The sequence below is a fragment of the Mercenaria mercenaria genome, unplaced genomic scaffold (assembly GCF_021730395.1).
Source record: "Mercenaria mercenaria strain notata unplaced genomic scaffold, MADL_Memer_1 contig_3942, whole genome shotgun sequence".
In the NCBI taxonomy this organism is placed as follows: Eukaryota; Metazoa; Mollusca; class Bivalvia; order Venerida; family Veneridae; genus Mercenaria; species Mercenaria mercenaria.
The window spans coordinates 6523-28550 of NW_026462131.1; the positions used below are offsets into that span (position 1 = coordinate 6523).

General features: G+C 34.6%; 1 long non-coding RNA gene across 1 annotated transcript; it reads left to right on the forward strand.

Annotated features, from left to right (window-relative positions):
• Window positions 1–5997: 5997 nt before the first annotated feature.
• On the forward strand, window positions 5998–10674 carry LOC128553560 (uncharacterized). The gene is made up of 3 exons (XR_008369374.1): window positions 5998–8577; window positions 8878–9058; window positions 9490–10674. It is a non-coding gene; the product is annotated as an uncharacterized LOC128553560 (long non-coding RNA).
• The last annotated feature ends 11354 nt before the right edge of the window (window positions 10675–22028 follow it).

Consider the following 22028-nt stretch of genomic DNA (forward strand, 5'->3'; position numbering starts at 1 on the left):
ATAAATTCAATAAGGAAATCTATTTGAAAATCACTGATGCTTTGATAAGTTATGGTCCCATGGCTTTTGATATTTCGATCTAACTACATTTTAAAGAAGTATTAACTTGTCACTGAGAAATTCAGCCAAATGATGGCCCTTTATTGCACACCTTAGTTGACAGTGAATATCTGTAAACAATAAGTACATGACACATAAGCAAAAAAAAGTCAAAGGTTAGAATCAAGATGAGTTTATAAAATATTTAGAAATATTCTGACCAGTTGTACATGTGGTCACAAATTGGAAACTCTATGCTTCAAAGTTAAGGTAACCATTGTAATGTAATACCTATGTTTATAATTTTCTATTTTGGTATTTCTTTCGGATAATTAAGATTTTAACTGTACATTTCAAAAATCAGACGATACTTGTCAACTTTGCAGTAGCTTCGGGGTGTAAAACATTCGTTAATATCCAAGTTTAATTACTAGGTGGACAGGAAGTGAAATAATGTGTCTGCTGTGTTTTCCTGTATAACACTTTATACACTCAATATACTCTGTGATTGGAGAGACTGCCCAAGTAGCGGGCTTAGGGACTTGTTCCCGCTCTCATGAGCTGAAACTTAATAAGCTTTGTTAAGAGCTAGTTTGAAATATATTTATAATTAAGAAATGTTGTTAAATAGATCAGTAAACAGAACTGTTTTAAAAGACTTAGTGAAATTGATTAAATTCATGAAATTAGACTGAACATTTATAAGTTACTGTACATTGCTCTTCGTAGAAAATAAATGTTAGAACTGTTGTAATGTGTTGTGTTCAAGACAAGCTTCAGGTACACAGACCAAGTGCTACGCTACAAGCACTTTTATGGCAGTGGACATTCTTAAGAAGCTGACGGATCGAGAACTACCAACTGCTGATACGATGGTCGTGTAACGTTAAACTACGGTCGAATCAATGGTTATGCGCAGTAGATGTCAATCCCACCAGCCAACTGGGAACACCAATGAATGTGATGTATTTGTACCTATTGATTCAGAATATCCGTGAAAACACAGAAATTGAATGGAATCCCTACGCAAAGTGGCACATTCTAAATATGAAGAATGGAAATGACTTTCATTACGTACAAATGTGTGACTGCGAATAGGACTATATCGAATAATGAATGCTACATACACATATGAAATGATGTTTACTGTGTTACTTTTATAATGAATTCTGTGTTCAAGTTATAACTTATTTGTATGTTTAAGCTATGTTAATCTATCATATGATTTAATTTCTGAAACCTAAACAAGTAGGGATTCCTGTTTATTTGATTTCATTGATGTATGCAAGGGAACGAACAATTAAAGGAACATCTCTTGTCTCCTTGATTGGCGTACCCTGTTATATTGACACATTATTCAATTCCCGAATATACAACGTTATAGCTAGTCCATATTAGTTGGATCTTTGAGACTTCTATAATTTTACTGTTTATTTAGTTCATTCAGACATTTCAACCTTTTTTTATTGTTTTTTTTTCGTGAAGAAATGAAGGAATTTGTAATGTAATACCTATGTTTATAATTTTCTATTTTGGTATTTCTTTCGGATAATGTAGATTTTAACTGTACATTTCAAAAATCAGACGATACTTGTCAACTTTGCAGTAGCTTCGGGGTGTAAAACATTCGTTAATATCCAAGTTTAATTACTAGGTGGACAGGAAGTGAAATAACGTGTCTGCTGTGTTTTCCTGTATAACACTTTATACACTCAATATACTCTGTGATTGGAGAGACTGCCCAAGTAGCGGGCTTAGGGACTTGTTCCCGCTCTCATGAGCTGAAACTTAATAAGCTTTGTTAAGAGCTAGTTTGAAATATATTTATAATTAAGAAATGTTGTTAAATAGATCAGTAAACAGAACTGTTTTAAAAGACTTAGTGAAATTGATTAAATTCATGAAATTAGACTGAACATTTATAAGTTACTGTACATTGCTCTTCGTAGAAAATAAATGTTAGAACTGTTGTAATGTGTTGTGTTCAAGACAAGCTTCAGGTACACAGACCAAGTGCTACGCTACACCATAACAATTATATAAATATACAACTGTAAAAGGAATCTGCAAAAATGTGCGCATTCTGAAATTACATCACTGTACCTATCAACAAAGAAAATAAGACAAAAGATTAGCAATAATTTAAGTTAACAGCGGCACTTCCTACGTTCATTTAAACATATATGTGCTTATTGATTCCTTTATTTAATTTGTTAATACGTTTTTTCAAGGAATTTTATGCAAAGTGTAAGGAGAGGACAGACAGATAACATTGTTTTATATCACATAATAAGTTGCATTACAAACATTTCTTATGTTTTTGGGTTTTTTTTCCATTTTTTTTGTTTATTCACTAAAATCTATCGTGCAATATCGAGGATCCTTTTACAAACTATTCACTGTGTTCAGTTTATCATTCCGAAACTTTTCATTACCATCTTTACATGGTCCAAAATAAAAGTGTATCCCATATAATCGACACCGCCTCCTGGCGGCGTCGAATAAGTTTGCCCACACATTTCAAGTAGAGCTGGTTTCATGGCAAAAGTTGATGCAGTTGATGGCAGTCATCAGAGCTAAGTTAAAATGTAGAGGTTGATGAAACAACATTTGGGAAACTTCAGTTAGGTAGAGTTTAAATGACAACATCAGTTATGGCCGTTGGAGCAGAGACTGCAACTGCCGTCCCACAAATTATTGAAGTAACGACAAAAGTTGTTGGTTTTTAGACTTGTATGGGTGTGATTGTTTAATCCGTGAATAGTCATATAGTGTCATGTATGTATCTTAAAAATATCTTCATTTTGCACGGTCGGATTGTAGCATACTAAAAACGCGGTAGGATTTTTTCCAGCAATATTTTATTTTGTAGTTATATTTAACAATTATGCCTCTATGTACATTATCAGCGCTGCAAAAGAATAAACTTTTTAGTTTAAAGCTTTGAAGGCAAAATGTGTTTTCACAGAAATCTTACTATCAAAATTTAGTTAGGATCCTCACAAGTTAATGACCCACAGACCAGTATTTCATTTTTATTTGAGAATAGTTGCTACTTCAACTATAGCTTGACAATGTTTATTGAAGATGCTTCTTCAAAAGAGCATTCTATATTTAACCCCAAAACTAGGCTGTCTGTCAAAGTTAATTTATAAGATAACCAATGTATTTGTGTTGTTTGTGGTCTGATTGATCACAGTTCAGAGTTCAAATGCGCAGGAACTGAACCACGAGGATGTTAGCCCAAATGGTTAGATATCCAAGCATCTGAACGATAAACCGTGGTATATCAGGTGATAAAACACAAAAATGCATTGTTTATTCTCGTTATAATATGCTCATTAAAACGTGATGATTAAAGATATGCTTGACTTAATTTATCCGCGTAGTAACGAGCCAGACGTCATGGGGCTATTTGACATCACACATGATTTCATAATGTTCTCTCATAGGTCCGTGCTTCCGCCGTTGTTTATAGCAGAACATACAGAGCATGACTTCTTTTTTTTTGTTGAAGTGACAAACAAATCAAGCCATGTTAGAATTAATGATTTAGCCTAAAATTTTGAAAAGGTATCTCTCGATACTCTAAACTTAATTCAGGTTATTTGGTTGGTAATTTGGAATTACATCTTCTTCATAACCAGATATCTTCTCACGATCCTCTCTGATCCAAAATAGTAAATAAAAAGACTTATCAACTTAAACTATCAAATATATATGGATATTTCTAGACCGACCATAGAGCAGTGATTTCCTCAAGTTGAAAGAGGACTGGTCCAGGAGCACTGAGTTGCGGACAGGGCACTTTTCGCGTGTAGGCCTTTAAAATTAAATATTTTGCATGAATTAGTCATATAATCTTCTTCTTCTTCTTCTTCTTCAAATAACTACACTCCTTCATAACTCTGAAGATTATGTGTAGGCACTGAATAAAAAATTGATGGTGTTTTTACAACAGATTTGTATATGTGCCAAAACATTAAAACTTTCTAAATTTTACATTAATAAAACTTTATACATTGGTCAGTATTTAAAGATTGGGGGTAGAGATTAGGACAGGCACAGTGACAAGATATATGAAGCAGTCAGCTGTGGCTGCTGTGTGTGCGACAGATGGCAACCGGTGCACGACAACTCGTCGAAAGACATTTGGTCGAATACGACAGTTTGCCGATTATGACATTAGGCCTACTGCGACAGTTGGTCGAGGCCTCTAATGCGTCAAATGGTCGAAATAAAAATTAAATACTCCACTGACCTACTTTTTAGGGAAAAATGAATACTTATAAGAATCTTTGGATGTGCCAATGTGTCTGAAGCTGTGTATGTTACCATGTCCATGCCGTGTTCTTGGATCAGCTGGTATTAGTAAATTCTTTTCCGAATATATGGCTACTACATCATTGGTGGACAATTTTAAAAAACATTATTAGGCGGGCTCTGGTTGTTCTTATCTCTAATGATGGCCAATTCAAATATGTTACCATATCAGAAACGGAGCTTGTATTATGATATCTATTTGTAACAAATCTAGCCGCCCTTCTCTGAACTTTTTCAATCTGATCTATCTGGCTTTTAGTGTGTGGGTCCCAAATAGTACATGAATATTCCAACTTTGGTCTTACTGTAGCTTTATATGTATGTTCTTTCACTTTAGAAGAGTTAATTTTTAAATTTCTACGCAAGAAGCCAAGGGAATGATTTGCTTTGTTAGTTATTGAGTTTATGTGCTTATCCCATTTCAAGTTGTTTTGAAGAGTTATGCCTAGATACTTTGATGACTGAACTTTTTTTTAAAGTATGATGATGTAGTTTATAATTAAATTGGATGGGATTCTTTTTCTGTGTAATACTAAGGATGTTACATTTATCAGGATGGAAATGCGTCAACCAATCCTGTTCCCATTTACCAACAGCTTCCAAATCAGACTGAAGAAGTTTAGAGTCATTTAAGGTTTTAATTTCTTTATAAATTATGCTATCATCCGCAAAGAGTCTTAATGTACTGTGTTGTATATAGTCAGCAAAATCATTGATGTAGATTAAGGAGAGGACCCAGAACTTTCTATACATCTGTGTATTCTTTTAAATGTATTTGTGCACTGATACAAAAACACAATTATATAATTTGAATGTGAGAATAACAAAATATTATTTACATTTACATTTACATTTACAGTTTTGATGGGAGTTTAAGGTTTAGGCAAAGCGTTTTAAGGGTTTAGGCAAAAAAACAAAGACAAATATCAAACAGGGAATGCCACGTACCAAAATCGCAGCCTCCTACAGCACGCAGACGTGCACACCACAAACACACACACACACACACACACACACACACACACACACACACACACACACACAAAGCCAACTCACGAGGACAAAACGAACAAACAAAGGAACACAGTTGGGCACCGCCTTGGAACGGTCAGTGGCAAAAACACCACTAGGGAGCTTAAACCGGTTTATGGTGCGCACCCAACTTCACTCTTACCCCCACCATGTTCCAAAGACACGGGACAGTGTAAATAAAAGTAATCCCCTCCAGGTGAATCTCTAACACACGTAATGGAAACAAAAAGGCATGGCATGTAAAACACAAAAATGCTCGTGTATAAATATATAAAAAGCAAACCTTTAGAACCAAAAACGTGTGTACTCAATGCCTTTTCAGAAAACAGAGCAACAAGAGAAACACCCTTAAGGGCCCGACGAAACAGGCCAGAAGACAGATATCAAAACAGTTCAGTCCTGGTAGGATTTAAAAACTGCTTATCATAGAGTCCTCCCCCTCTTCCGTCAGACACAATCAAAGAGGGAAGCGTAGTGTCCAACTGTAAACGGGTTGAACACTAAACATGCGGTATGTCTCGAAACAGTTGGGTCGTAACCTCTTTTAATAAAACGTTTTATAATTTTACCAAATACATTTGGAAAATTACCATGACCCAAGATCTTACGAAGTTTGTAAACCACATCCCCATAAAAAACGGGTTTAGAAATACCTTCTCGCAGAAGTGTCTTTAAATTACTATTGAATTTTAAAACTAAATCGGAATTACGATAGTAAAATTTAGCAAAATATTTACGCAATTTGTAATAACGGTAGCCTTGCTGAAGAAGTTTACTTGTAATATATAGATTATGTTCATTGAAATGCTTGACATGACTACACGCTCTGGCAAACCGAATTAATTGAGAAATATATACCCCATAAGATGTAACCTGAGGTACATCCCCATCCAAATGGGGAAAATTTACAATACTAAAGTTAAAATCATCCCTCTTGTCATAAATTTTGGTATGTATAATATTGTCATAAATAGAGAGATGTAAATCTAAAAACGAAGCATCAGTATCCGAATTGTTAGTTTTAATTAACTGAAGCTCCCTAGGATAAATAGTACTCACCAATTGACCAAATAACGGATTATCCATATTAAGAATATCATCCAGATAGCGTGATGTATTATTAAATGCAGTTATAATATTTGCCTGCGTATCTGGAGAAAGGCTCAACATAAAGTCTCTTTCATAACAATATAAAAACAAATCTGCGACAAGGGGTGCACAATTTGTTCCCATGGGAATACCAACTACTTGTCTAAAAACTGCATTCCCAAACCTGATGTAAATGTTGTTCAATAAAAAGGAAAGGGCTTTACAAACTTCGTCACAGGAAAGCCTCTTGTGTCCCATGTCTTTTAGTTACATTCCAGTGGTGGTCTAATCTTTTTTTGAATGTTTCAACTGTCTGAGCACTTACAACCCTTTCGGGCAATCCATTTTATGCATTTACTATTCTGATGGAGAAAAACAATTTCCGAGGAAGGAGTCCTTTCTTAAGAGTTGGTTTATAGAGCTTGAGTGAATGTCCTCTGGTAGATGAAATATCTGATAACTTGAAAAACTTGTCAGGATAAGAATTGTATTTACCAGTCAAAAACTTATAGGTTTCAATCAAATCACCTCTTAAACGCCCCCATACGAAAAAGAAATTAAATAAAAGGTCAATAAAAGGCAAACAAAGGGCTAGCAAAAGGTACTTCTATGTTTTGTTAAAACCTTTTATAAGCCTTTCATTTAACAAAATACTAACAAAAGACTATTAAGGATTTTGTGAGTAATACATTTTGTTTACCTTTTGTTTCAGATACTGCCTTTTATTAATGTTTCAATACCCTTATAATTTGAAATTTACCTTTTATTAGCATTGGATTGGACTTATAATATTCTTAAATGTTGCCATTTGTTTGTATTTCATTCCACTTAGAATCAACACTTACATATTTTGTTTGTATTTCATTACACTTGCTTTCAAAAACAAGAAGTTTTGTTCATATTTCAATACATTTGTAGGTTTGGACGACTTGTTTCACAAAATCTAGCATAAACAAATTAGTTTCATATTTCATTGATATTGGCTAAATACTGCTGCTGCTGTTTTGAATTCAGAGCTACATCTACCATTCACTATGTTCTTCATCTACATAATTACACTTCTGACGATTGCAAAGGTTTGTCAGTAAGTAAATGGCTACTGAGCACTTGCAAATGCATAATATTCTTTATCATACATAATCAGCTTTAAGAGAGACAATCTATAAACAGAGACCACTTAAAATAATAATTAAAACTTCTCCTGAAAAAACAATTCCAATGTTTTTCCCATTCCATAGAATTCCTTAGAATTTTTTAAGATAATGCAAAGTTTTCCTAGTAAGATTTTTTTTATTTAAATTGCAGCAAAGATTACATTGAAAATCTTAAGATTTGTTTGGATTATACTAGGTATCCAAATTAATTGAAATGAAACAAGGAATCCAACTAATTAAAATTTATGTCAATGTTTTCATTTTGTATATAAAAAGGATGTTAATTAGAATTCTATCATTTTATTTATAATTAATATAACAAGATATATCATTGAAAATAGGTCCTATTTATAAATTATATAAGCTATTTATTTTTTGGTTATTGAACACCTCAAACAACAGCACCAGATAATAGGCATTAAAAGTCATTTCGTAAGTACAACAAACTGTAAATGATATTATGCTTTTGATATAATGTTACATCCTCATAAATGAATTAGTCTATTCTTTTGATGATTGGCAATGATTAATTATCCTGCTTTTACAGCCACTTGATATACTGCTGTTCAATGTATACACATGTGTTAACACACAGAGATACAGCTTATCTGATCAAGATAAGGACCAATGAAAATACAGGCTTCTGAACCGTTTTACACCTGTACACCAAAAAATAATCCCCATCTTCCTGCTTGTTTTTTTCTCTCTGAGATCTTTGCAAATGCTGTGAGCAAATAGATGGTCAATTTTTCCCATGAACTGTATACTTATATATTTTAAGAACATAGATATTCCCTTCAGTAACTATATATTGTACCAAAGAAAATGGCTCATGAATACAAAAATTTGAATGTAAACAGGAAGTTCGTTGTTCATGTTGTTGGAGGCAAATGGAATAAAGCTAACTTGAAACTCTAAAATGCTTTTAGAGAGATATCAGGTAAGAGTTTCAAACTTTCTAATGTAAAATTTAAGTTTTACAGCTATATGTCACAGATCTTGAATAAATAGTCTGAAGCAGGAACTTTATTCATCTCAGTAGATTGAACTTTCGATCGCCTGGTTACAGGTAACTTTTTCAGGTATATGTGAATGATAGATTATTTATAATGCTTCTAAGAAAACAGTTAAATATTCAATACTTAATTGTTGCAGTTCTCATTTTTTTTTAAAAAAGTACAAATATGTTAGTAAAATCACACTGAACCTAGGACTTACAACAGCCTCTAAACATTTTCAGATGAAAGAGTGTGCATATATCTAGTTATTAGAGGTATATGCCTATATGTATGAATTGATGTAGTTGGAGAAATCAGATCGCTTCAGTGCATGACTATGCTACAGGATGATACAAGATCACAGACAGAAATTCGATCAAGGATCAAACATAAATTACATAATACATGTACTTCAACTAAATTGTAAGTTAAATTTGCAGTCTTATACTATACAATTACTATAAAAGGTTGATAAATTGTTTATTTTGTCGGGGTTAGCCTCTCACTGAATTTAAAGGTTGATCATAATACACCAATATTTTGTCAGTTCTAAATTCTAAAATTTCTTTTTACGATTGTCTGATAAAAAAACAACAACAAAAAACTTGCATTATTTTGTGATGAAGCAGATGAGGGATAGTACCCACAGGTGGTGCTCTCAATATTTTCATTTCGGTGTCCAATAAATAAATAAATAAATGGTTTTGATACATGTAGAATGTTTAAAACTGGCTTTAGAGTTGTCATTTCACATACTACTGTACTAAGTTAGGAATATTGTATTGCCTAAAATTATATTTTAATCGCAATTACTAATATAACTCATTTCTGTAATTATGTTATATCATTTTCAGAAATGCATGGCTGGAATGAAGTTCCTGACCCTGGTGTTGATTTTGGAAAAGCAAAGAGACATTCTGATGCCACCTTGTATTGAGCCTGCAATACTCCAAAATGATTTTGTTGTGTTCATAATTTTCTATCAAATAATCTTTTAGTTTAATTTTCAAATTTAAGCTAAGTGAATTTTTATTATTCTTAACCACAAGTGTAAAAGCCGCTGGCAGATGTGTTATTCCCCTTTGAATTGTATTCTTTTTGTTTTTTATGAAACCCAGATCTGTCTCAACATTAGATTAAAATAATTTTGTAATGATACTATTTCTTCTTTTTTTGTTTTGTGTCAACAATGTTTTCCAATGGTTTTCCATCAAACCTTTCCAAACTTTTGCAAAGAATTCTGCTAAAAAATTCCTTCAACTTTAATGCGATGATTTCCAATGTTCAAAGAGTTCCATGGACTTTCAACTGCATTTTCACAGGGCTGCTCCCATGGGTATGTGAGTTTAAATTTAAATTAATTTTCAGACTTTTTTTTCATGCCGTTTTTCCAAACTTTTCCATGGAACATGTACAGACGGGTGCTTTTGTGACATAAACACTTTCTAGTTTTAGTATATGTTTGGGATCATGCAAGATATCTGGACAGTTTTTTTAAAATTCAAAATCAAGAATTTATTTAATTCGGCAAAACAAACATTTTGGTTATCTTACAGTATTTGTTCATTGCTGTGAAATTGATAATTGCATGCATTTAAATAACTTTTTACATTATTCTTTTGATCATAAATATATGTATACAAATGTATATATTGATTTGTCAATAGTGTTTGATTAATGTGTTCTTACGAAAACTTAAATAAAAGGCAATTGATGATATACCTTTTATTTATGTTTTGATAAAAGGTCTCTCTGCCTTTTATTCGTATTTTGTTTCCTATATTTTATTTGCAATTTGTTTCTCATATGTAATGAATGTGAATGCCTTTTGTTAGTATTTTGTTACTACCTTTTATTCATGTTTCTTTGAAACAAAATATTAATAAAAGGTCTCTCTGCCTTTTATTCATATTTTGTTTCCTATATTTTATTTGCAATTTGTTTCTCATGTAATGAATGTGAATGCCTTTTGTTAGTATTTTGTTACTACCTTTTATTCATGTTTTATTTGCCTTTTGTTATCTCATTTGCATATCATTTGCTAGGTTAATAAAAGGTCTTCAAAACATAACATTTTATTTGCCTTTTGTTTCAGCCTTTTGTTACCCATTTTTTTTCGTATGGCGCGCGCGCGCGCGCCTTTCTTTCAAACTGTACATATTCAAAACATAATTTATGCAGGGTCCTACACAATTGCGCACGCAGCAGTAAAAAACTGCGATTATTCTGCGATTTGATTTAGCACTACGTTCAATATTGTCATCATCTACATTCAAAATAATGCACGCAATGGGGCAGTCATATTTACAAAAAATTTACTTTAGTCAGTAGATGAGTCTTCTTCTGTGCAAATCGAGTAGGACAGAATGTTCGCTACCATTCTAAGAAGAGCTAAATCGAGTCCGTCTCGTAGAAGGTAGACTGGTCCCCTGCGAACTTCAAAAAATGGGAACCAATATTGGACAGGGAACCAGATTACGTAGAAGGTTGATATAAAGATTTATTGAACAAGAACGTCAATGTTATAAGAAGGTACATAACATTTGTTTTACACTTTGAACTATAGTTATTTCAGTTTATGTAGTATATCTAGATATACATTGCATTAATTGGGACGGTATAGATCTACTTTGTAGACAAGACTGCAGACACTAGATCTATACACAAAGAAGGATTTTGCAGACAACATAGGTAAAGAAGGATATTTGATTTTGCAGAAACTATATGCACAAAATCAGTGAATGTATACATGCCTGGTAAGCAACAGAGCTACCTCTTTCAGAGGTATACAGTAAATCGCTCTGTCGCAACTTCCGAGCTAGTGCACGTCGCGATAAAAGAACGTAAACAAAGGTAATTAAGTGTCATCATATTTTTTGTGCTTTTACAAGCGTACTGGGTACCAGTCACCGGACAGGAATATATACCGGACAAACGTAATTACGGCTTTGTTTCGGTTATATCGGAGTAATCGGCTAATATGGGAAACATTCAGCACTTTGTTTTCATTTTCATATATCAACATTGACTGACAAATAATTATAAACGAGGAATATCGTACCAATTCTCACCCGTGTTTACACCCGTGTTTACAAAACTGCTGTCCTCTGACCTTGGGGCATTGGAATGGCAGTGCGCATGCGCAACTTGATTTATTTTGGGGGGCACCAAGTGGGTCTCAAACAATTACATGTATAGCACAGACCCCAAGAACTGCAGACAACAGTTTTCTTTTTGATTCATTCCTCACTTGGATCACATGATATTGGTAAAACATTATACTGTTTCTGCAAAATGAGTGAACGTCTGCATCATTTGCTAGGTCATGTATTAATACCGCACGAGTGAATGCCCTTGCATATGATAATATATATTTACATCCATTCCGAGCCTCATTTGTATTAAAATATATTTATAGAGTGTTTGGGTTTTCCGAAAGTAACAAAAACGGAAATAAATTTGATTGTTGACTCCTTATGGTGGCATAAGCACCGAGGTATTTTCTGCAGATAGTATTTCGTTTAAAATGGTAACATGGGTAAATCACTGCTGTTAAGTAGTTCAACCCCGAGGATAGTTTAACTCTTTGAATGTGCATGAAAACATGTTTCTAGAAGGCGTAAAAGACAGATGGATATAATCAGTTTTTTTCGGTACAATTGTCATCGTCAAATAAAAATAATCAGTCTTCGAAATGTTTGTCCGGTGACTATTCCACCTTGTTGTTTGATGTAGTGCATTTCATTACCCCTTTTGAGCCTCAAAATATCCGCATATTTCGTGTTTTTGTGTTCATTTTTTATAAAACGGCAATGGAAAAACCCCGATTTCTGTCCGGTGACTGGTCGGCACCCAGTATACCTAAGTATCGAAAATAAAAAATCGAGGAATGGTACTGTAGGCGATGTAGAATTGATTTAAATTTACAGAGAACTCTAAGTTCTAGACTGGCTCCCGTCCCTATGTTTGTTCTTATTTACATATATCAGTTGTCTTCATTAAGAGGGAAGTAACTCCAGCAGGCTGTTTCTACATTGACATTTTTTATTGCCCCTGGCTCCAAACATATGTATGGTTCAGCCATCAGATAAAACTGTGCTATTTTAGAGGCTTAAAATTTCTTATAAAATGTTTTCAGTATTAATATAGAAAATAACCATGCAGCCAGGGAGCCAGGCTATCTAAGTTCTCTAAATTATTTTTATCCCCCGACGAAAGTCGGAAGGATATAGTTTTGGCGTTGTCCGTCCGTCTTTCCGTCCGTCCCTCCGGAGCCATATCTAGGAAATGATTGGGAATATTTATTTAAAATTTCATATATATGTTCACCACTATGAGTTCTTGCGGCCCGTCAAGTTTCAGTCAGATTGCCCAAGTAACACCAGAGTTATGGCCCTTAGAAGTTTCTAGTGTTATCTATATAGGCTACTATAAATATGACAATTTCTGCATCATAACTTTTGATATATTTGACCTAGAACTATGAAACTTAAACAGAATTTAGATCACCATAATGTGGTTGTGTACACACAATTTTGTTCGGATTTATTTGTAAATTTAGAGTTATTGCCCTTTAATTGTATAAAAATCCACATATTTGAACATAACAAACTTACCATTTGGTAGAATTTCATTCTTTTCCGTGAACATTTATTGTAAACATGTGAAGTTGTGCACCCACACTGGTCACCCCCTTACCTTGATCACTCCCCTCCCCCTCCTGATCGCCCGACCCCCACCCCCCACCCCCCTAAAAAAAAAAAAAAAAAAAAAAAAATTCATTCCTTATTTTAGATTTTTTTCAAACAAACTTCATATACATGTTCACCACTATGAGGTTATGGGGCCCATCAAGTTTCAGACAGATTGCCCAAGTAACACCAGAGTTATGGCCCTTAGAAGTTTCTAGTGTTATCTATATAGGGTACTGTAGATATGGCAATTTCTGCATCATAACTTTTGATATATTTGACCTTGGACTATGAAACTTTAACAGATATAGAGCACTATAATGTGGTTGTGCACACACAATTTCGTATGGATTTCTTTTGTAACTTCAGAGTTATTGCCCTTTAATTGTCTAAAAATCCACATATTTGTACATAACAAACTTACCATTTGGCAGAATTTCATTAAATTTCTTTCATTCTTTTCTGTGAACATTTATTATAAACATGTGAAGTTGCGCACCCACACCTGGTCGCCCACTTGCCTTGGTCACACCCCCTCCCCCTCCCAACCCACCTCCCCCCCCCCCCCCCCCAAAAAAAAATAATTCTTTTTTTTTTTTTTTCATTTCTTATTTTAGATTTTTTTCAAACCTTCCATGATTATTTATCAACATACAAATTGTACCATTCCCCCACCTCACTCCTCCACCCAGTCATGCCCACCACTGATCATGCATCCCCCCCCCCCCCCCCCCCCTAAACTTCACCCTTTTACCCTTTCTTTTTTTTTTCATTTTTAATTTTCCATCAATATTTATAATCAACATGTGAAATTTTGTTTCCTCTCCTGTTCCCCCGCACCCCCTAAAAAAATGAATATAATTATGTATATATATTTCCATTCTTTTTTTTCTTTTTTTTTTTAAATGTTCAAACCTTCAACATGTTAAGTTGTGACTGCACAAACCTTGCCCTCAGTCATGTTCAAGATATCTTACCTGTGTTCTCTTAAAGGCACTCGCTACAGTTTTTCCGATATGTCGATATTTACCCCAACACCGTGCCAATTTGGTTGTGTTTCTAATCGTTGTAGCTCACTGCAAACTTGGTGCGGTCTTCTGCGCATGCCCGGAAGTGATTATCTAGTGTCGCGTATGGCAAAAATTCGCAAATTATTTATGTTCGCATGCATTTAATGTACAAAATGTATAATATACTGACTAAATGTTAGGGTAAGTATCACCATGATTACAAAATATATACATTTAAAGTACTTTTAGTTCAAATTGCTTCAATCCGACATATACTGGAGTCTGTTATTTATACCAGTGCTCAAACTCTGCATTGAGTCACAGCTGTTTCTAATCCCGTACCATACATTCGTAAACTATAGGTTTTGTTAAAAAAAAAGGGCGGAAACTTTCATCGTTCTATGCCATCAAAATGCTTCAGAAACACCTTAAAATCCCCTTATTAAGAAATCTGCCGTTTGATAATTATATATATATATTTCTAAGTCATTTGCTCAAACACTGAAAGAGTATTTCATACCAACCTGCGTTGTATAAATGCCCGCCACACCCCACCTCGTAATTTGATTTAAGCGAAATCTAATATGGTGACCTATCAATTTTCTTTTTGTTTTAGATTAGGTAGACATAACCAAAGGTATGTGTAGAGTTTGATTAAATTCTATTATGTGAAACTCGATAAAATAGCAGAAGTACCAACTTAAAACTGACAAAAATATGCAAAAATAGCCCTTGGGTCTGCTGAACAAGTATTCCTTTCTTTACAAAATCATGTTCTTTTGATTTCTCTGAGCATGTTTCAAATAGATATATTGTTTCCCGTTATAAAAATGCTTAGATAATCAAATTTATGCTGATTATTGTACTTAACTGAAAGATATTTTAAGATTACAGAAATTTTGAAAAATGTTTAAAATAGCACCATATCTAGGGGCAAATTAAATTGAAACAAAGCTGGTGACCTAGTATTTTTATTTCATTTTTCAATACATCATAACATGATCTTTTAATACAAAACATTTCATCAAAATCTATTATTAAGAAAAAAATTACGAAACTGTAGTGAGCGTCCTTAAGGACATCTGTTCTTTTAAGTTCAAATGTACACCTGGTGCCATTAACCACTCAAAGACAATATTTCGTTCCAGTTAAACTTCAAGCTCATATTTCAATTAACTGCATTTAATTTTAAAAGCTAAGCTTATTATAGTAAGCATATCCCATTCAAAATAAATTCTTTAGTCAGGATCAAAGTATCATACATTTATTATGTACTCTTTAATTAAACATTTGTTTTCTGTTTAATGAAATTATTTTCTTCTTATTAACATCCTTAACTTTTTGCCGGATATATTTTTTTGCCATTCCTCACCACAAACCCTTTCGGCGGGGGATACCAATTCATCGAATTTGCTTGTTAATTTTAAAATGGTCGTGGCGATATTGACCAGCAAGCTGATTTAGCGGTAAAATGGGCTGTTTCGTCATGAAAGCACTTTCATTGTCAGATATTTGCATTTTAACTGATATCAAGAAGCAAACCGAGTAGAAGTGAGATAGCTGTAAGGTATACAGTGTATTTGGAAATAAAATTTGTACCGAAAATGGTTTGCGAGAAAAAATATTCACTTTTTTATTGTGAGAGACAGCTTTAACTGTTTTGAAGTACGTATTTCATCGCGGGAAAGTTTTTATTGCCGCGGCGGCCCTAGTCTGATTACCGGCCCAGGCATGTTTTTTTTTTGTGTCACGATTTCGCATTTTGGTTGAGGCGTATGTTCTCCCCGAATATTTGACAGTGTGCCTGAAATCATTTAACTTCCGTCTATGACGCAATGTTTCATATGGAGAATTTGACTGTTACTTGCGGAGAACAAGGTAGTACTGGTGCTGAATCCAGAAGTACTGGTTAAAATGGCACTAAATCCAAAACAAGCAAAATAGATATTAGAAAATATAAAGCAAGATGTACGTTTTATTTATAAATATAAAATATGTAAAAAGATAACTGATTTGTATCTTGTAACTGGACATAACTACTATCTTGTTATGATCAACACTGTTCAAAACTGTAAATGTAACACAGAGCTGTCTCCTTAGCGACATGACTATCTCCTTCGCAACAGAGCTGTCTCGCACAATAAAAAGGGAATATTTCTACTTGCAAACCATTTTTGGTACAAATTTTATTTTCAAATACATTGTATACGTAATAGTTATAGTATGTGTGAGAGTGTGTTACCAGGATATATCAGCTAGGGGTACATCGAGGGTATTTTTCTCTGCACATATCGTCGAGGCCGGTAGGCCGAGACAGATATGTGCAGAGAAAAATACTGAGATTGTACCACTAGCTCTGATATACCCTCGTAACACACGAGCATTACATATTATAACTGTTTTATCGCATAGTTTTATCATTAAAATTTATATATTATTTTCATTTAAATTTGTTTATCATTATTTTTATGCCCCCGAAGGGAGGCATATTAGTTTTCAACTGTCGGTCCGTTCGTTCGTTAGTTCGTTCGTTCGTCACAATGTTAACTTTTTGCATGAAGGCACTTCACTCGCGAACCACTCTACCCAGGACCTTCAAACTTCACATGCTGATAGTACTTATTGAGTACACTACCCCTACTGACATTGGGGTCACCAGGTCAAAGGTCAAGGTCACAGGGGCCAACGTTAACTTTTTGCATGAAGGCACTTTACTCGGGAACCACTGCATCCAGGACCTTCAAACTTCACGTGCTGATAGTACTTATTGAGTACACTAGCCCTATTGACTTTGGGGTCACCAGGTCAAAGGTCAAGGTCACAGAGGCCAACATTAACTTTTTGCATGAAGGCACTTTACTCGCGAACCACTGCACCCAGGACCTTCAAACTTCACATGCTGATAGTACTTATTGAGTATACCACCCCTACTGACTTTGGGGTCACCAGGTCAAAGGTCAAAGTCACAGGCCAACGTTAACTTTTTGCATGAAGGCACTTTACTCGCGAACCACTGCACCCAGGACCTTCAAACTTCACATGCTGATAGTACTTATTGAGTATACCACCCCTACTGACTTTGGTGTCACCAGGTCAAAGGTCAAGGTCACAGAAGCCAACGTTATCTTTTTGCATGAAGACACTTTACTCGCGAACCACTGCACCCAGGACCTTCAAACTTCACATGCTGATAGTACTTATTGAGTACACCACCCCTATTGTCTTTGGGGTCACCAGGTCAAAGGTCAAGGTCACAGAAGCCAACGTTAACTTTTTGCATAAAGGCACATTACTTGCAAACCACTGCATCCAGGACCTTCAAACTTCACATGCTGATAGTACTTATTGAGTATACTACCTCTACTGACTTTGGGGTCACCAGGTTAAAGGTCAAGGTCACAGGGGCTAACGTTAACTTTTTGCATGAAGGCACTTTACTCGCGAACCACTGCACCAAGGACCTTCAAACTTCACATGCTGATAGTACTTATTGAGTACACCACCCCTACTGACTTTGGGGTCACCAGGTCAAAGGTCACGGTCACAGGGGCCAACGTTAACTTTTTGCATGAAGACACTTTACTCGCGAACCACTTCACCCAGGACCTTCAGACTTCACATTCTGATAGTACTTATTGAGTACACCACCCCTACTGACTTTGGGGTCACCAGGTCAAAGGTAAAGGTGCTGCGGGGGCATTTGTCATCGTAAGTGACAGCTCTTGTTACTCTTTTGATTCCCTTTCTGCACCTCGCTTACTGAAACACTAAAACTTCTGTTTTAGAAAATGTGTTCCCCAGATAAAAGTATCCAACAGATTTCTGCATTGGTTTTAAATCTTTGCATTTCATTGGCCAAGCATATTGTAAAACTTGTTGTTTTGTTTGTAAAAAAAAAAAAAAATCAAAGAAAAAGAAACATTTGAGAAATCCCGGAATTTCATATATTTCATGTATTTCTGAATTTGCGATAACTATCGAGTTTTTGAAATATTCTAGTTTATTTATTCTTTTACTTTATAAATGTAGGTGTTTGTGATAATTCTTTCTCTGTGAACTGTAAATTGGAGTTAAAATCATCTTTTCTTAGAAAGGAAAAAATTATACTCCCTCGATAGGACCTCGATAGAGAAAAAGTGTTGCGATATATATCGGAACAGTTACACTGTGCTGATATATATCACAACAGTTTTTTTCTAATGAAACTCTATAGAGATTTCTGTGTTGATATATATCGTAACAGTTTTGTAAAATATCAGCACAGATTTTGTAGTATTAATGTGTGTTACCATGTTTAAATACTGCAAAGATCAAAGGAAATCTGCCGCACTATGCGATAACTTACAACTATCTCACGTCTACACAGTTTGCTTCTTGATATCATTTAAAATGCAAATATCTGACAATGACGAAACAGCCAAGTTTATCGCTAAATCAGTTTGCTGGTAAACATCGCCACGACCACAAATCAAGAATAAATTAGCGAACGTTAAGTTCTCTGTACAGTTAATTCATTTCTACATCGCCTACATTCCCAGGATTTTTATATTCAATACAATACTTGTAAAAATACAAAAAATATGATGACACTCACCTTTGTTTATGTTAATGTATGGCGACGTGCACTAGCTCGGAAGTTGTGACAGAGCGATTTACCGTATACTTCTGAAAGAGGTAGCTCTGTTGTTTACCAGGCATGATATAGGGATGGTTGAGTGAACTGATGATGTTTTTATTATGTCACTGATTTTGTACTCTATTTTAAGACCTGGTGATATTTAAATGAGAATTATGGTTTCTAAAATATTCAAAATATTATTTACAATTAATAATAATACCTAATAACAGAGCAATGTCTGGTAATACCGACAGCCGTCAGTTATCGACGAGTTCATTTATGATAATGCCACAGGCTTTTAATATTTTCTGTGACGTTTTTATGACGTCACAAGTTCTTCATAAATGCCTGTGGAAACTCCTGCGCACTATCATTTTACATCAAGATATTGTTCTCACTGATAGGGCATCTCCCACATCAATATTTGGAAGAGTTATTGCAAGTCGTAAGGTGGATAGTGTTCTCTCCCTTGAAATTGCTTTTGAAAATACAGTTATTTTCGCATTTGCAACACGAGGAAAGATGGGAAAGATGTCCTTGACAACAATTATGAAGGGAAATATTACCAAGATGCCAAGGATACAGGACAGAATGGGGTGTCGATATCTGCCGACATAAAAACATTGTGTCGGTAGTTTTCAACCCCATTAGAAAATTCAGTCTAGATTGTTACCCTAACCTGTCGATACAGATTTTTTATGCTTCTTTCAGAACAGAATAGATCTTTATTATATACAAAAATGTACATATATAAATCCTGTAAAAAAATCAGGGGTCAAATTTAACAATAGTTTGTACTAGCTGAAATTAGCTAGTGCCCTTTTTGTTCACTAGCTAAAATTAAAAGCTACCAGCTAAAGTTAATAATATTTAATTATTTTATTAATATTTACTGGCCAAAACTTACTGATTGATCTCTTAAGTAGCCAGTTACAAACAAAAATATTTTCGATTAGCTTAAAATAGCTAGTGCCATTTTTAGCTCACCTGTCACATAGTGACAAGGTGAGCTTTTGTGATCACCCTTCGTCCGTCATCAGTCCGTCCGTGCGTCAACAATTTCTTGTCTGCATGATAGAGGTTTCATTTATGGTTTTATTTTAACCAAACTTGCACACAACTTGTATCACCATAAAATCTCGGTTCCTTTCTTGAACTGGCCAGATCCCATTATGGGTTCCAGAGTTATGGCCCCTGAAAGGGCCAAAATTAGCTATTTTAACCTTGTCTGCACAATAGCAGCTTTGTTTATGATTTGCTAATTTGGCTTTTGCAGCCATATAGAGACTTCATTTATGGTTTGATTTGATAGAAATTTCTAAAATATCTTCAACAACAATAAATCTTAGATTCCATGACGAATCTGTCAGATCGAATCGTAGGTTCCAGAGTTATTTTATATCTGATTACCTCCCCTGATTGTAATCAAAATGGATTTATATCAGTAAGTACTTATAGGACTTATTTGAAATTTCATTATTGTCATTAGTTGGGCTGAGACAATCAGGGTAGATAACTATGGACTGATTTGTGTCAAATTACCTCCCTTTATTTCAAATTAAAATGGGTATATCTCAGTAACTAATGAAGATACTGATCTGAAATTTCATTAATGTCAACAGATGGACTTGGACAATCAGTGAAGGTACATATTGACTGAATTTATGACAAATTACCTCCCTTTATTTTTTATCTAAATGAGTACACCTAGCAGCTTCTAATGAGATTGGTTTGAAACGTTATTTATGTCTTCCATGGTAAGAAATAGTCATATTAGATAACTCTTGATTGAATATTTATCGATATGAATACTTTACTGATATATAGTTGTATAGGCTTGTACTTTGTATCTTCCACATGCAATATACCAATGCATGATTACCTCCCCTGATTTTAATAAAAATGGATTTATCTCGTTAAATATTTATAGAACTCATTTGAAATTTCATTATTGTCTTTAGTTGGACTGAGGCAAACAGGGTAGATAGCTATGGACTGATTTTATGTCAAATTACCTCCCTTTGTTTCAAATTAAAATGGGTGTATCTCAGTAACAAATGAAGATACTGATTTGAAATGTCATTTGTGCCATGAGATGGACTCGGACAATCAGGGTAAATAACTTTTGACTGAATTTATGACAAATTACCTCCCTTTGTTTTATGTAAACGAATATATATCAGCAGCATCTAATGAGATTGGTTTTAAATGTTATTTAAGTCTTCCAGGGTAAGAAATAATCATGTTAGTACAAAAATGCAGCATTTGAGCCTAGGACCCTCAAACTTGGTATGGAAATTGGCCCTGACTAGGTCAAAAGGACTGTTTAACTTACAAGAAAATGTTTATCCTGATGATATTTAATGTGTATGCCTATGTGCTTTATAGCAAAACTTGATCATATCATTTTGAGCAATGGTACTCAGGTGAGCGATACAGGGCCATCATGGCCCTCTTGTTATTTATATACTTTTAAGAGTTACAACTGACTTCTCTTCATCTTGTAGCTTACTCATAGTTTCAGGGTTCGAATTTAAGCTCGCATACTTGCGAAATGCGAGTACAAATTTTAGCTCACCTGTCACATAGTGACAAGGTGAGCTTTTGTGATCACCCTTCGTCCGTCGTCCATGCGTGCATGCGTCAACAATTTCTTGTCTGCACGATAGTGATTTCATTTGTGATTTTATTTTAACCAAACTTGCACACAACTTGTATCATCATAATATCTTGGTTCCTTTCTTGAACTGGCAAGATACCGTTATGGGTTCCAGAGTGATGGCCCCTGAAAGGGCCAAAATTAGCTATTTTGACCATGTTTGCACAATAGCAGCTTTATTATGTCTCCCCCTCTCTGGGGGAGACATATTGTTTTTGCCCCGTCCGTCCTTCTGTCAGTCCGTCCGTCCGCCCGTCCGTACGTCACACTTCATTTCCGAGCAATAACTGGAGAACCATTTGACCTAGAACCTTCAAACATCATAGGATTGTAGGGCTGCTGGAGTAGACGACCCCTATTGTTTTTGGGGTCACTTCGTCAAAGTTCAAGGTCACAGGGGCCTGAACATTGAAAA